The sequence below is a fragment of the Rhinolophus sinicus genome, linkage group LG17 (genome assembly GCF_036562045.2).
Source record: "Rhinolophus sinicus isolate RSC01 linkage group LG17, ASM3656204v1, whole genome shotgun sequence".
Taxonomy (NCBI): domain Eukaryota; kingdom Metazoa; phylum Chordata; class Mammalia; order Chiroptera; family Rhinolophidae; genus Rhinolophus; species Rhinolophus sinicus.
The window spans coordinates 18,687,646-18,703,186 of record NC_133766.1 but is presented as its reverse complement, the minus strand read 5'-3'; positions in this window follow the sequence as shown (position 1 = coordinate 18,703,186).

Sequence of the window (15,541 nt, the reverse complement as noted above, 5' to 3'; positions counted from 1 at the left end):
TAACTTTGAGGACATGGCTTAGCATAAAATAACTACAACACAACTTCCACTTACAAATTTAAAACGTAGATCAAGTAGGGTGCTTGTCCCTGCTTCAAAATCTCATCCCTTTCTTTGTGGCCTTTAAAATCAGAGCCCAACTGATGGCTTCAAAATAGGATTCCATTTAAAAAATTACGTTTCCATCTCTCTCAATTTTTCAAGAGCATATATTTTTCCATAAGGTGCAGTACATCTTTAGTAAAGCTGATCAGTGGGTCTGAAATGAGAACAAAACTGAACCATATGGCTTGAGAATGAGAAGTGGGCACCAGAGTATAATAAAAGGAAATACAGTGTGGTGCCATGATGGTTCCAGGATTTCCCTGGAACGGGTTCTCCTCCTATCCTGCCGGGCTCTAGGATCTCATGATTGGCACCAATAGTTGACATATGAGCCAGCTAAGAGAGGCACTAGGAGGCCAGGACACCTCCACCTGCCCAGGGACATCCAGCCTGGCCATCTGCAGACCCTCGTCCTGTCCGTGTTTGGAAACTCAGCAACAGGAGTAGATTTTTAATTTTCTCACGGGTGGGATTCCAACCAGTAAGGATGACCAATTAGAATGCGCTACCAGTCCAGCCTTGAGCTGGTTTTAGCCAAGATAACTTAATGTACAAGGGATGTAAGGGATGCAGGGCATCTCTCTGTCTGGAAACAATATTAGTCCCTGCACAGAGAGGACCCATAAAGAAATCCTAGGGGCATCTGTTCATCTGGATGTTGTAATGGATGAATAAAAACAGACTAGGAAGAGCCCTGGGATGGCATTTGTAGGAATCGATTGATTTCCAACTTTTATTCTCATTGACAATGTTTAACTCGATCATTCTAAAATGTTCTAACTTTTTGCTTATTTTCTTACAGTTGATTGTATTGGTTTTCAGTCAGATGATTGCTGTTTCCTAGCTACAGAATTATAACCAAGTTATTGTTGAGAGCACTAGGTTGGGAATTAGGCAGGTTCTTGCCCAGCTCTACCACCCACTAGCTGTCTAACCACTGACAAGCAAACCCATTAACTTCTTTGGGTGTTGATTTCCCATCTGTCAAATGATGAGGCTGCACTCAAGGGCCTCTAAGACTGGTTCCTTCTGGCCCTAACACTTGTGATTCTAACAATGGCCGTCTTTCTGAAGATGTTCACTTGAATTTTCTATGTCATCCCTTCCTTTCTTTCCCCAGGATGCCATTTCCCCCCCCCCCCCCCCGGAAAATGAGAAATTGCTTCTGGATGTTTCTTAAAGAATAAATGCCTGAGTTTTCCTGTCCAGAATGATAGTTTTCTGCCTATGGTTGCTAACCTATTGTCTGAAATGTATTTCTCCGAATAAGCCATGTTTCGGGTGATGTCTCAGTACAGTTACCACCCCCCCAACCCCCACCCCCATTAGCCCAGTAGCTCCACATCGTAGCCAGCCAGGCACAGCGCTGCTCCCCCTGGCACAAGATTGTCCTCCCCTTCAAGCAACCAGTCTGCTTGCCCCACGCAGGCAGGAGATCCGAGAAATCCTCTTCTTTCTCATTTATGAGTAATAAAATAGCGGACTTTCCCCCCTCTTTTTATGAAGACAGTCCTTGCAGCTGTGACTATAACTGTTTTTTTTTTTTTCATACGAGCCACGATTATGGTCCCATAACCCAATTAGTGTCATTTGGTGGTGGTCCAAGTGCTTCCGCTGCACGAGTTTTAATTTGGGGATCCCCGGAGGCTGCACTCCACATCTGTAGCGGGCCTGTTCTTCCTCTTCCCTTATTTGCTCGAGGTTTATAGGAGGATTAGCTGTGTGGTCTGGGAGGCGGCTGCTTCTCTTTCATCCACACTGCTCTTGAGCCGCCAAGGAGCCTTTTACTTTTCATCAAGCCCTGGCACCTGGAGGGCGGGCAGCCGAGGCGACTGGAATGAATCAGTGGATGGCCTGCAGGCCCCGAGGGGCGCGGCCCTGCAAGCATGGGGGAGGGGAGGACGAGAGGAAGGCTGCTTAGTGGGCGGCTCGCCTCCCGGTCCGGCTGGGCCAGGCTAGGATCCCTGGCGCAGGGCGCGGGCGCAGCCCCCCTCCCGCTGCCCCGCCCCCACTCCCTGGCTGGCAAGGGCTGGCGAGGGCTCGGGGCGCTCATTGTGCAGGCAGCTGGCACCAGCTGGGAAGGGAATTAGCATAACAAAGAGCCGGAGCGAGCGTGGCTCGGCCCGGCGGGGGCTCTGCGGAGCGCCCGGGGCTCGCAGGAGCCGCTCTGTCACCCGCAGCAGCGCGCCAGGGGCCGCCCGGCCCGAGACCCTCGGAGTGGCGTGGCTCTGCCCCACCGCCCGCATCTGCGCCGACCTGGGGTCAGCCGGGGTCCGGGCCACCCGCATGGCCTGAAGACGACAGTGGGTGTGGGTGTGAATGTCGGTGACAGCGTGAATGGGCGTGTGTATATACGGGTGAGTGAGGGTCCCTCGGAGTGTGCGTGCGTGTGTACAGGGGCATGCATGTGGCTGTGTCCGTGGACATGTGAGTATGGTGTGAAAGGGCCACCTGCAGATGGGAGGGGACCCACCAGGTCCCTTCCCTCCCTCCCCACCAAGGCCTCTTTGTTTATTCCTTCCCCCGGTTACCAACTCTGGCCGCACCGCAAAACCCCCTGGGGAGCTTTTAGCATCCAGACTCTGACCCCACCCAAAGACGCGCGAATCAGCAGCCGCCGAGCCTGGGGTTTAGGGCCTTCAAGATCGTCCTTCGCCATCCCTGGCTGAGGTCAAGTGCACATTCCTCGGACACTTGCGTCTCAAGCTTCTGACAGGGCTCCTTTCACTTCCGTGATTGCACATAATCCTCATAGCTGCCCGGTGGGGAGAAAACTCGGGCAACCAAGGCTGTTCAGTGTTACAAAAGATCACAAAGGTAGTAAGTCGGCCTACCGACTGGGAACCCAGAGATGTGGGGCTCAAAGCCCAAGTTCTTTCCACTGTAATGTTTTAAAATATAAAAACACCTCTTTCTGATGCGTTACCAGACCTCAAGCTGTCCAGGTTCCTGGAAGGACGTAGGGAAGAGAGATCAGGGCTCAGCTAGACGGACCCACGGCCCGAGGTGACAGACAGGGCCCAGACGACATCCTTGGAAACTAATGCCCAGGGCCTCTCCGGCCTCGACTTTGGCACCACCACCGATAGGAGCCGTCCCTCTCCCCTCCCCCACCTCGGGAACTGCAAAAAGGTCCTGGTGCAGCCCCCGCCGGACTCCCAGCCCCCGCCCTACAGGAAGGGAAAATAACAGCACAAGCCGTCACTTAGGAGCTGTCGGCAGCTGCGCAGCCGGGGGCAGAGTAGGGAGGGGACAGAAGAGAGAGCCCCGACCTGGGACCTGGGGACCTGGAGACCCGGGAACCTGAAAGCTACACCTCCGCGCCGCGCCTCGGGCCTAGTGCCTGGGCCTCGCTTCGCTGCACCGCGCCGGATTCTTCCTAGCGGGAGCCAGGCGTCTCTGAGGCTCCTCACGCTTTTCCCGATGGTAATCCCTAGCCTTGGCTGCCTGAGCAGTACTCCGGGAGAGGGAGGAGAAGAGAACTAAAATGAGCTGCAGGGCTCTGCCAGCCCCAAGCTGCCTTATTACCCAGAGGTGTGCGTTTCCATGAATGCAGGCCCCATTAGGCCTCGCATCACCAAGCCCCAGAGGGGCCACCCAGGCCCACCCTCCCTTCTCGCAGTCTGCAAGTGAGGCCCAGAGAGATGAAAGTGACTCTCGAGGTTGCACAGCTCTGACTGCCTGGCCAGCTTTACTCTGGCTGCACCCGGTCTCTTTGATGGGCAAAACCCAATGTTTACTTATGGGGGGCCGCATTGTACTGCAAGAACCCAGTCATGGGGAAAGGTGCAGCCCACAGAATGCCGCCAGTGTCTGGTCCTGGAGGTGTCCTGGAAAGGGAGAGGGTTGGAACCCTCGGCCCCCAGCCAGAGTATCTGAGTTCAGGAATGGGGCAGGTGAAGTGATGGCCCCACAGGGCTGGTGCTGGCTGCTGTTTATTATTATTAAGAGTTCAGAATTCTCCTAGGTTCTAACAACTGTGTTCGTTCTCAATAAATGGTTTCTTAATAATCATTTTAATTAGCAAAAAGGCTGTCTTATTAAAGCTAATTAAAGGCAATTTGGGAACCTTATTTTCATACAATCATAAAATTAGAGAAACAAGAGGCTGGAGAAATGGGGAACTCTCAGTCTTTCTGCAGAGGGGGCAGGGAGGAGCTTGGGTGGGAGACCGTAGCCCTAAGCCAGGCCCGCAGGGTAGGAGCGCCCAGTGGGTGCATTGGATTCCCCTGACTTGGATGCAGCCTCGTACCAAGCTGAGGGCAGCTGCAGGGCAGGATTCTCTGTCCACATTCTCCAGCTGGAGTCTCACAGTCACCCGAACTTCTCCCTCTGCTCCCACAATTGGTCAGTTCTTTCCTTTTAGTTATCTTATATTGAAAATGCACTACCATTGAAGCCTTGACCCACCCTCGACCTTACTCCTTCCCAGAAGCCACCCCTCAGTCCCCAGGCTTTACCTCCCATCCATTCTGTTGCTGCTTGTCCTAAATCAGCCTAACAGGCATGTTTTTTCACCTCCCAGCCTGACTTTCAATGTCCTCCAGACCTCAGACCAGGCTCTTGCCCAACCCTACCTTCTGCTCCCTCTAGGGAAGCTTCCACTCCAGCCAGGTCTGTCTTTTCAACATCTTCTCCTGCTGACCTGCTCCCTCCCATCTCCCATCCATCACCCCTGCTGTACACTTAGCCTGAGATAACCTCTGCCTGTCTCCACTTACTCAGAGTAACTTCCCCTCAAGGTCAATTCAAGGTTCGCATTTTGTATGAAGCTCTTATACACTTGTTCCATGATATAGGAGTATAAAATGTAACACCTCTCTTTTATAAATACTTTAAACTAGAATCATATTTTTTGGGGTTTAGCATTTGTTTGTTTTAGAAAGGCATCATAAAGTAGGAATTAAATATAGGTTTTGGAAACAGTGATCTTAGTACCTACCAATCCTGGCTTCACATAGTTTTGTGACCTTGGAAGAGTGGTTTATGGGCACATACTATAAATGTCTCGTGTCTAGCAAAGGACTTGAGTTCCCTAAGCTCTGGTTTCTTCATAAGTAAAATGAGGCTAATAATACCTACATCACTAGATTGTTGGGATATATAAGCAGATGATGCATGTAAGTCCTTTTACATAATGTAGGCGTATAATACGAGTAGCTCTGTGGTCATCGTCCTTGTTGAGGTGGGGGACAGCTCAGGGGGTATGAGCAAGGCCACCAGGAAGACAAAGCCCGTGGTCAAAGGGGTTCCCTGGTTGCCTGAACTCACATCAGCCTCATCTCTAGGGGTTTCAGTGCCTCAGTGCTTGCCTTTCCTCCCTTCTTTCCGGGGTCCCTTCCATACCTTCTTCTCTGGGGTCCATGGGATAGTGGTTTATGGGCATATACCTTAAGTGTCTAGCATCAGGACTCAGCACAAGAAAGACACTGGACAGAGGGGTTGGCTCCTTGCCTTCTTGCTTTAAGTTTCTCAACCTCCATCCTCAGCAGCCCTGTCTATAAGTGAACTCATTCTGTCAGGAATCTAACAGTTTGAAAGAGCTCTCCAGTAAATCCTACCATAACACCAAGAATTCTGGCCTCTCCTTGCAAATGCAGGTTGGGGTGTATGTAGATTTTTCGCAGCAGGCCTGTGCCTCCCCTTATCTGTGGCTGAGGCCGTGGGACCGTGAGTGGCTATGAATCAGCAGCTCCCCTTCTTCGCTTCACCCTTGGGCGTCCTCTGCATGATGCTTTCACCACAGCAGAACTGACCGCAGAGGAAAGAAATGGGCAGGTCCATAACATGCTAGTGTTTTGCTGCCTATTCTCAAAGTAATTGTTTAAGTAGGGGCCTCTGCCTTGATAATAACTATCATCACAGCCCTTATGTTTATTAGAGTCTGCTCACCAGAAGGCAGTGCAAACCTATGACATTCTGATTCCGAGAAGCAGCACACTTTTACCCACCAGGGGCTGTAATCAAAGCAGAAGTGGCACACAAATTAAGCAACAGTCCCCCACATATCAGGCACAGTGTATATTTCTCTATCTCAGCCGAGAAAGGGCCGTATTTCCACCCCCTGAGCATCGGTGACCATGCTAGCTCCACCACAGCTTCCGATGCGGCTGGGACTACCCTGACATGTATGATTAAAGCTCCATGTGATACAGCAGTGGCTGTGTTTTCAAGGAGATGGAAGAAACCTCACAGGACCCCTGGGGCAGGACACAACACTGCTCCTCAGAAAATTCTCTTTAAAAAAGTTGTTATGAAATCCAATTAAGCAGCTGGAAGGCCAGCGTGGGCAGCCCTCCTCAGAGTTAATAAATAATAGAACATGCCCTATGTTGGAAGGGGTATCTCTCTTCTCTGAGCTCAGAGGCTGTGACAAGCCCTCCTGGCAGGAAGAAACATGTACCACCCCCACCTCCCATGTCCCTGAATCCTCAGTGGGTCCAGCAGGGAAGTTCCCCTAGATAGATGCCCAGAGTCCTGGGGGCACCTGCTCCCTCCCCTGCACCAGGAGCCATAGGCTCATCAGCCCAGCCCTGAGAGGGAGGGAGTGAGGGGACTTGTCTTGAGGGAATACAGCACAGGGATGGGTGTCTAGTTCCAGTACTGAGCTCTGTGCTAGTTCCAGCTCTGGCTCCCTCTCAGATAAGCTCTTCAGAGGCTCTTGTTCCCAGCTGAAGTTCATGGTGAAAACTGTGAGGTGGGCATCGCAGGACCCCCTTACTGGTCCTCTCTCCAAAGCTGACAGCCCTGGATGGCTGTTTGGTTGCTTTTGTAGGACAGAGTAGTGTTCAGGAGAAATATAATGCAAACTACATAAGTGGTTTTAAATTATCTATTAGCCACAAAAAATAAATTCAAATAACCAGGTGACATTAATTTTAATACTACATTTTATTTAACCCAATATATGTAAAATATTATCACTTCCACGTGTAATCAACATAAAAGTATGAATGAGACATTTACTATTCTTTGAAATCTGGTATGGATTCGAAACTTACAATACACTATCACTTAGGGACAAGGCACATTTCAAGTGCTCAGTAGTCACATGTGTCTAGAGGCTACCATATTGGATATCCAAGGCTTGGCTGTGGGCCTGATCCTGGACCCCCATGAGTCCTTGTACAGGGAGACCTACAGCTCCCACCTGGCTCACAACCCCATCCCATCTCCTCCCTGCTGTCTAGGCACCATGTTCTTGCTTTCTGAGGACTCTCAGGCCCAGCTCTCTACCCACAGAAAGTCATTGAAAGCTGCTGCCATTCCCGGCGATTGTCCAGTAAAACTCCCAGGCACCCAAGGATCAACATCTTGGGGTGGCCTGGCTGTGGTCCATTCCCTCCCTCCCCGCATCATCCCGCTCCCCAGGAAGGGGATGTGTGGGGCCATCCTCGAATGAGCTGTGCCAGGACTGGGCAGGCAGGTGGTAGGGTGGGACTGCAGACAAGGGTGTGTTCAGGGTGGCAAGGGCCTCTGTTAGCAGCACAGCGGTCTTTAATCCTCTCTGCTACCAGAGCCGGAGGATGTGGTTGGCAAGTAAAGTCTTGTCTGGAGAATATTGGCAGGAAGGTGAGCCACATGCCCGAGTAACCACTGACTCCAGCACTCCCCTCCTTTGATGTAGTGCCTCGGTGCCATACATGCCAGGTCAGGCTTCTGACAGACACATCCCTCCCCCAGCGAGTGTGATTGGGCATGTGAGTGTGCGAGTGTCCTGGACCCTGGTCTGAGAGTACCCCGGGGGGGATGGGTCCTGGGTTCCTATGTTCTGAGCCCCAAATTTAGACACGAGGTCTGAGAAATAGTACTTTGTTAGAGAGGACAGGCAGGGAGAGACGGCACTGTACTCACCCAGTCCTTCCTTCCTCCTCGACTGCTCTCTGCCATCTTGTGAAATAGAAGTGGATGAACGGCCATGTGAATGTTCCCAAAGGGAGGGTCTGAGAGATGGAGGAGTTGGACCAGGTTAGCCATGGTCAGTGTGTGGAGTGGAGGAGAACTTTCAGGGAAGTGACGTTCAAGGGCTTGGACTGTGGAGCATTATGCTGCCCCAATGAGGCCCCATGAGGGGAAGAGGGTCACCTGTTGGTAAGAGAATATTGGTGGGGGACAGTTCTCATGCCAGGAACTCTGTGAACTCTGGTTGGGTGTCACTGCCATCCCCTAGATGTTAGAAAAGTAGGCTGGCCAATTGATTTCTCCCGTTTAGATAACAGTTTATAGTTTACAAATCCTTCTATCTCGATTAAGGCAGAATTCTCCTAAAAATCCTATACGGTTGGGAAGGCAGTTATTATTATCCTTATACCACAGATGACAAAATGTGGCTTGACAAAGTGAAAGACGAATTCAAGGGGCTGAGCCAAGATTAGTGGCCAACACAGGCCTTTCGAGCGTAGATGTCTCCAAAATCATCACCCCCAGAGACCTCAGAGCAAGCATTGTATAATCTGAGGGTTTTACATCTCTTTGGGGTCTGATTAAAACTTTGAATCCCCTCGCCAAAGAAATGGACTTTAGACTATCCATAACCCCCTTGAAATTTTACAGAAAATATTGTGTGTGCAATTTTGGGGGACGGGGACCAGGAGAAAGAGGATCAGATTTTTAACAGAGTCTGTAACCAAAAGGTTAAGAATTAGTGAACTGGTCCAACTCCTCCATTTAACAGATAAGGAAACTGAAACCCAAAGAGGGTCAGTGATTTACCCATGATTACTGTGTCTCAGGGTAGACGGGGCCCCGAAATCTGAGTCGCACTGCTCTTTTCACTGCACACCAAGCTAGTGAGGTCCACAGACGCCTGAGCTGCTCCTGGCTCCGGGGAGTCCTGGCTGGCGGGGTAGGGGGCACCAGGCTCCTGAGTATAGAGATGAAGATGAAAACGGATGCGACACCCCAGCTCTACCCTTAGCCGGCTGCACAACCATGGCCAAGACCCTGCCCTCTCTGGACCTCATTTTATCTTCCTGAATGGTAGACAAAAGTATCCTCTGACTCCTTACTTCTGAGGAGCAGTGTGAGAATGCAAGGACAGGAAGAAATGGAGCTCCAGAAATGGGGCAGGGAAGAGGGAGAGGCAGGAAGGATGGAAGGACAGGAAAAGCAAGTGGATTAGACCCAGGTTGGAAGAGGGGTTGGGCACTGGATAAATGGGGTGGTTTTGGTTTATAGTCCCATTTCATCCCCTGGGGCTACATGTCCCCCAGGATGAACCCATCCCTCACAGTGTGCTTATATAAAAGGCTCCTCAAACTTTGCCCCTGAATCCTCTGAATTGATTAGAATCTCTCTTTGTAAAACAACATGAGCCAAAATGGCTGGAATCTTCTCCATCTGGTTTAAGCATAAAGAGATTTATTAAGGATATTGGGAGGACTGAAAAAATAGACTCTGGGCTGAGTTTCTAGGATGACTCCAGAGCCACACTGCAGACCCAGCTGCCAAGGGAGCTGCTGCCTCTGTCAGGAGCAGGAAGCTGCTAGCTCCAACCACCCTGTGCACGCTGTGTGATCTGGTGCCAGCAAATGGCTGTCCCTTGCCACGCCCCCTGTCCCCAGGTAATTCTGTTCTGCGCCAAAGGTGCATCTGACTGGTGGAACTTAAAATACCTCCCTGCCCCCTGGCAGCAAGGGAAATTGGAAAATGTGGGCAGTTCATTTTGTTGTACTTTTCCTTGAGAAGGTGGGATGTATAATCTGAGGAACTATTAAAATATCGAGAAGGTGTCTACAAGATTTGGGCAAGAGTGAATAACGTATATCTATGATAGTGCCCCTTGGGAGTCTGGGGACATAGTCTCAAGAACTAGGTTTCTTGAGGTTTTTAATTTAAATAACTTTTGAAAATTCATGAGACTTCTGTATTATATGTGTATATTTATCTATCTATATAGACATAAATACGTATGTCTATACATACACACACATATGCTATTCTGTGAGTACACACACACTACATATACATGTTTTATTTAGCAGAGTAATCATGTCTCTCCAAAAATCTCTGAGTAGAATTGAGGCACTGAGGAGGACATGTAAAGCTAATCCTTTGGTTTCTTAAAACTTCAGCTGCACACACACTTAGGCTTTTAAAGATTTTAGGAAGAGAAGGCGGCAAAATGTTTTTATCTGGAACAGGTCTGACTTACGCCTGTGGGCCTAGCATAATTATTAATAACATCCCTTCTCTCTCCAAAGTATCCTCATTTAGATGATAAGTTATATGGTCATCCTTTCCTTGGGGGACACCTGACAGGCCTCTGGCCTCCAGGATGTGCTGACAGAGATGTCATTGCAGCTTGACCCGTCAATCCCATCGGCTGGGTTGAATTCCATGGGGGAAATCCCGGCCGTCGGTTGATTTGTCTTTATTCTCATTCTAGCCTATGTTGGAAGTCCAGGTCCTGCCTTACCTTCCTCAACCAGTCCTACTCAGCCCTCTGTGGCCCTGGGCTCCTGAGTCCCGTTCCTTAAGAGCTCAGAATGTGCAACACACAGACTTTCCCAGTCAGGCTATTGTCCTGTTGTCCTTGCCAAGCCTGGCCACCCTGCTGCTCAGAACTGCCTTCCTCCAGGAGTCATTCCTAACCCCATCCACTGTAAGTATAAGCTCTTTGGTATACCGTGGCCCCACTTTGCATGAAATTCCCTAGAGCCTGTTTTCATGCTAATTTTATATGAGTCTGATATCTGCTTCTTTCACTACAGTCCTGCCTCCCTCATCAGACTAGAGACCCCAGCGTCAGGGGCTATCTATTAAGGATATCAAAGTGCAGGGATTAGGTCTCCCCCATCAAACTGGGGTTCCCTAAGGACAGGGAACTCTCTCCCTATCAGATAGGGGCTCCTGAGGACAGGAATTGATCAGGTCCAAAGATTTCATCCCTTCCTTGCTACTGCCTTTGTCTTTTGTGTCCGAAGTCGCCTCCCAAGGTTCAGAGGAAATTATAGGTATGAGGCCCCTTCTTCTAACTCCCCACCCACTTGGGTTGGGTGGAGGGGAGAGACTTGTCCCTGCTACTCCCCCTCAAAGCAGTTCTGATTTTTCCAGTCTGCCTGGGTCTCCAGGCTGCAGAGCGGACTCCGTGCTTAATGAAGCGCTTTCTCCATCTGTGGTCTGGCCCTCCTGGCAGCTCCAGCTGCCTGGGGCCTGGCTTTGGGGGAAAGCAGTAAAGAAGTTCCCTCATCCCTGGCCCCCACCCCCCACGCACACACCAGGGGATGCACTCGCCCACAGCCAGCCCTACCCCACCCATTTTGGGCTAATGTGATCCAGACCCCACACCAGAGCTGCTCTGACTGAGTTGACCTATTTAATTAAAACAGCAGCTTCCAAAAATGGAGGTTGTGCTCCAAGGCTCTGCCCCGGCCACAAAGACAGACTCCGGCTGTCTCTGGCCAGCTCGGACCTTGGCATCCTTCTCAGTGCCTGACTTTCTTCTCTCCCTCCCTCCTTCCCTCTCCTCCTTTTTCCAACATCTGTGTCCAGAAAGGAAGAAAAACCCTGTTTGGACTGGCCTCCTTCCATCTGTCATTTTTTTCCCCTTTCAAACGTCTTGTCTAAAGCAGAGTCAGTTACATAAACATTCCACCTCTTTCCATAAATTGGCCCCAGTTTCTGAACAATAGAGTTACTGTGAAGGGGAAGAGGGAGCCCAAGGCCACACCCCACAAGCTCTGGTCCCCCAGCCAAACAGAACCAGAGACTTATTCTTTGAAAGAACCAAAGAGGAAATCCAGAATCTTCAGGCGAGACCTTTCTGTTGTGCTTGGAACAGTTTCTTCACCAACCCCCCCCTCTGGCCCTACCTCTCTCACAGCCGTCCTCCCATTTCTTTAGCTTCAAGCTGTTTGAGCTGATGCCCAATTTCTGTTTTTCTCCTTCACTGCCTGACAGTGTGTGTCAGTGTGCGTCCCTGTCCCTAGGGCAGAGTGTGTGGATAATGGAGTTGGTGGCCGTTGGGGTGTGTGTGTGTGTGTGTGTGTGTGTGTGTGTGTGTGTGTGTGTGTGTGTCTGTCTTCTGGCATGATTTTTGGAGGCACACCCTGAAGATTTTGTTGCTTTTTTTCTTTAAATAGAAACAGCTGGACCTCACTAATTCAGACCAGTTGGAGAAAAATCCAGAGGGGAAGAAAACAAAGTCTAACTTAACAGAAAAGCGTTTAAACTTAGGCCTTCTCCTTTCCCCCAGGTTCATCCAGTTGCTGGAACTGGACTAACCCCATTGGCAGATGTAGTCCTGCCAGACCCGCTTCATGTAGAGAGGAAGACCCTCATTAGCATCATTTTGAATAACTAATTAACTGTGGGGGCTACTCAGGGTGTGAAATCGCACTTGTTCCTAATAGGTCAGGTATCTTCAACGTTAGTAGCAATTCTCACTGACTCCGCGAACTGTCTTCTTTGCTGACTAAATGTTCTTTAAAGACAAGTTCCACATCTTCTTTTTTTTTTTCAGATTTTTTTTTTTATTGGGGAAGGGGAACAGGACTTTATTGGGGAACAGTGTGTACTTCCAGGACTTTTTTCAAGTCAAGTTGTTGTCCTTCCTATCTTAGTTGTGGAGGGCGCCGTTCAGCTTCAAGTTGTCCTTTCTGTCTTAGTTGTGGAGGGCGCAGCTCAGCTGCAGGTCCAGTTGCCGTTGCTAGTTGCAGCAGGCGCAGCCCATGATCCCTTGTGGGAGTTGAGGAATTGAACTGGCAACCTTGTGGTTGAGAGCCCACTGGCCCATGTGGGAATTGAACCGGCAGCCTTTGGAGTTAGGAGCACAGAGCTCTAACCGCCTGAGCCACCGGGCCGGCCCAAGTTCCACATCTTAATCAATTTGCTCTCTAGTGCCTATTGTACCCCTAGCACATAGGAAAGGTGCAAACTATATGTTGAATAGTGGATGGGTGGAGGGATGGATGGGTGGGCAGGTGGACAGATGGATGGATGGATGGGTGGGTGGATTAGTGAATGGATGGATGAGTGGGTGGATGAATGCATGGGTGGAAGGAAGGATAGATAGATTACGAAACGAATGAGGCAGGAATGAGGGGTAGGGAAAGAGCCTTGGTAGGGGAGGTTTAAAGGAAACTTCCAGTAGCCTCACCCTGGTGAGTGGGAGAAGTAGCAGAGATCTGTGTCAGAGCAGGAGCATGACACTGAGAGCATTCCCATCAGCTCCCACAGCAAGTGGCAGGAGATGGTGACAGCAAAGGTGGTTGGGGATGCGGCAGTCGCGGTGAGTATCAAGACTTCATGTAAAGCAGAGGTAAGGAAGGTTAGGATTGAGGGGGTCGGTGGGAAGGTGCAATCACATAAATGGGGCTGTGAGCAGGTCTGAGGCTGAAGCAGATGTGGGTGGGAAAAGGTGAAAAGTTCAGAGGGGTGCTTATCAATTAAGATGCTTTTGACGGTGAGTAATAGAAAGTTTAGTTCAGTTGGCTTATACCAGTGGTTCTCGACTGGGGATTTTATCCCCCAGGGGCCATGTGGCACTATTTGGAGACATCTTTGGTTATCATAAATGGAAAGGGGGGGGGTTTGCTACTGGTATCTAGAGGGTAGAGACAGGGATGCTGCTCAGTATCTTACAATGCAAAGGACAACTGCCCACAATACAGAGACGTGTGGCCCAAAACGTCAGGAGTGGTGTTGTAGAAAAACCCTGGCTTAAACCAGTAAGGAACAATTTGTTGTCCCCTATTGCAAGCAGTTCTGGTGCTGTTCTTTTATTTGCTCATTGAAGAGCGGTGTTTTCTCCATCGGTAGGCTTTGCCTTGGCTATTTGTGGGCCACAAGAGACTACATGACTCCAGCTATCACATCTTCACCCAAGAGCATCTGCCTGTCCCATTTTCAAACTCAACTTCCCTTCCTACCTCACTAGCCTTGTAGCCTTGCATGCCTACTCCTAAATCAGTCCTGGGCAAGGGAATTACCATGATAGCTTTAAACTAACTGAGGGCCCTCAGCCCCCGCCTCGCACTGGGACTGGGGTCTGAAATCTGAAAGAAATTTATACTCTGTTAGAAAATGTGTCTTCTGGAGAGAGAGAAGGGTGCTGTGTAGTTCATGACAAAATCTCCTTGGCTTACTAGGCTCATAAAACTGAGAAATGTGCTCCTGGCTCTCAAGTCTGGAGCCTGTTGCTCAGTTATCCACTTTGGATCCACTCCCTAAGCAATAGATATTATGGGTATTGCCTTCTCACTGTGCTGGCGTGAAACAAAGTGGTTGCTGCTGGCCTGGAGCTTTTGGTTTTGTAGGGGAGATATTACTCAAATAATCTCACAGATGATATGCACTTATAGACAGAGCTATGCTGTGGTTAGAAAGTACCTGGAGCTATGACAGCACATGACAGCAGACCTCACAGGGGTGGGGTAGAGTCAGGAGAGGCTTCCTTGGTTGAGCTAAGATCTGAAGAATGAATAAAAAGGAACAAGGTGAAAGATGGAGGACAGGAGATATTCCTGGGAGGCTGACCACATGTGCACTTCCCTCTGTATGGAGGAACACGTTTCAATGCAGGAATTGACAAAGGGCAGTGCCGAGAAGAGATCCAGGGGAGGTTGGCATGTATTTTGAGAGGTTAGGAAAGGCTAGAGCTCCTGGTCTTGAGCATGGAAGAGTCATTCAAGTGTTCTACACAGGCTCACTTTTTTTTTTTTTTTTATTGGGGAATATTGGGGAGCAGTGTGTTTCCAGAGCCCATCGGCTCCAAGTCATTGTCCTTCAATCTAGTTGTGCAGGGCACAGCTCAGCTCCAAGTCCGGTAGCCATTTTCAATGTAGCCATTTTCAATCTTTAGTTGCAGGGGGCGCAGCCCACCATCCCATGTGGGAATTGAACCGGCAACCCCATTATTCAGAGCTCGGCTCTAACCAACTGAGCCATCCAGCCGCTCCTGCAGAGGCTCACTTGATGGTAGTGTGAAGAACAAATTGGAGAGAATCATGTGTGATTTGGGAAGATGGGGAACTACTGCAGGGATGGAGGCAGGTGAGAAGTGGTGGTGGCTTGGATGGGGCTGGCAGTGAGGATGAAGCGAGCCTGTCAGCTCAGAGAGACATTTAAGAGGTAAAACTGACAGAATGTGTTGTGGATCGGGGGAGAGAAGAAAGAGTCAAGGATGAATCCAATGTTTCTGGACTGTGAAAATGGTAGGAAGGTGGAGCCACTTACTGTGAAAGAAAACACTGGAAAAGGAGCCAGGTTGTGGGAAAATTAGAGTTTAGTTTTGGACATGGTGAGATTTCAGTTCCTTTGAGACCTCCGAGTGGAGATGATGAGTAGGCACTTGGGTGTACGGATCTAGAGATTAAAGGAGAAGACTGGAAATATAAATGTGGGAGATATCAGCATACAGATGGTATAGTGGTTGTCTGTTGCTGAGTAACAAATGACCTCAACACTTAGTGACTTAAAATAACAAGAATCATTT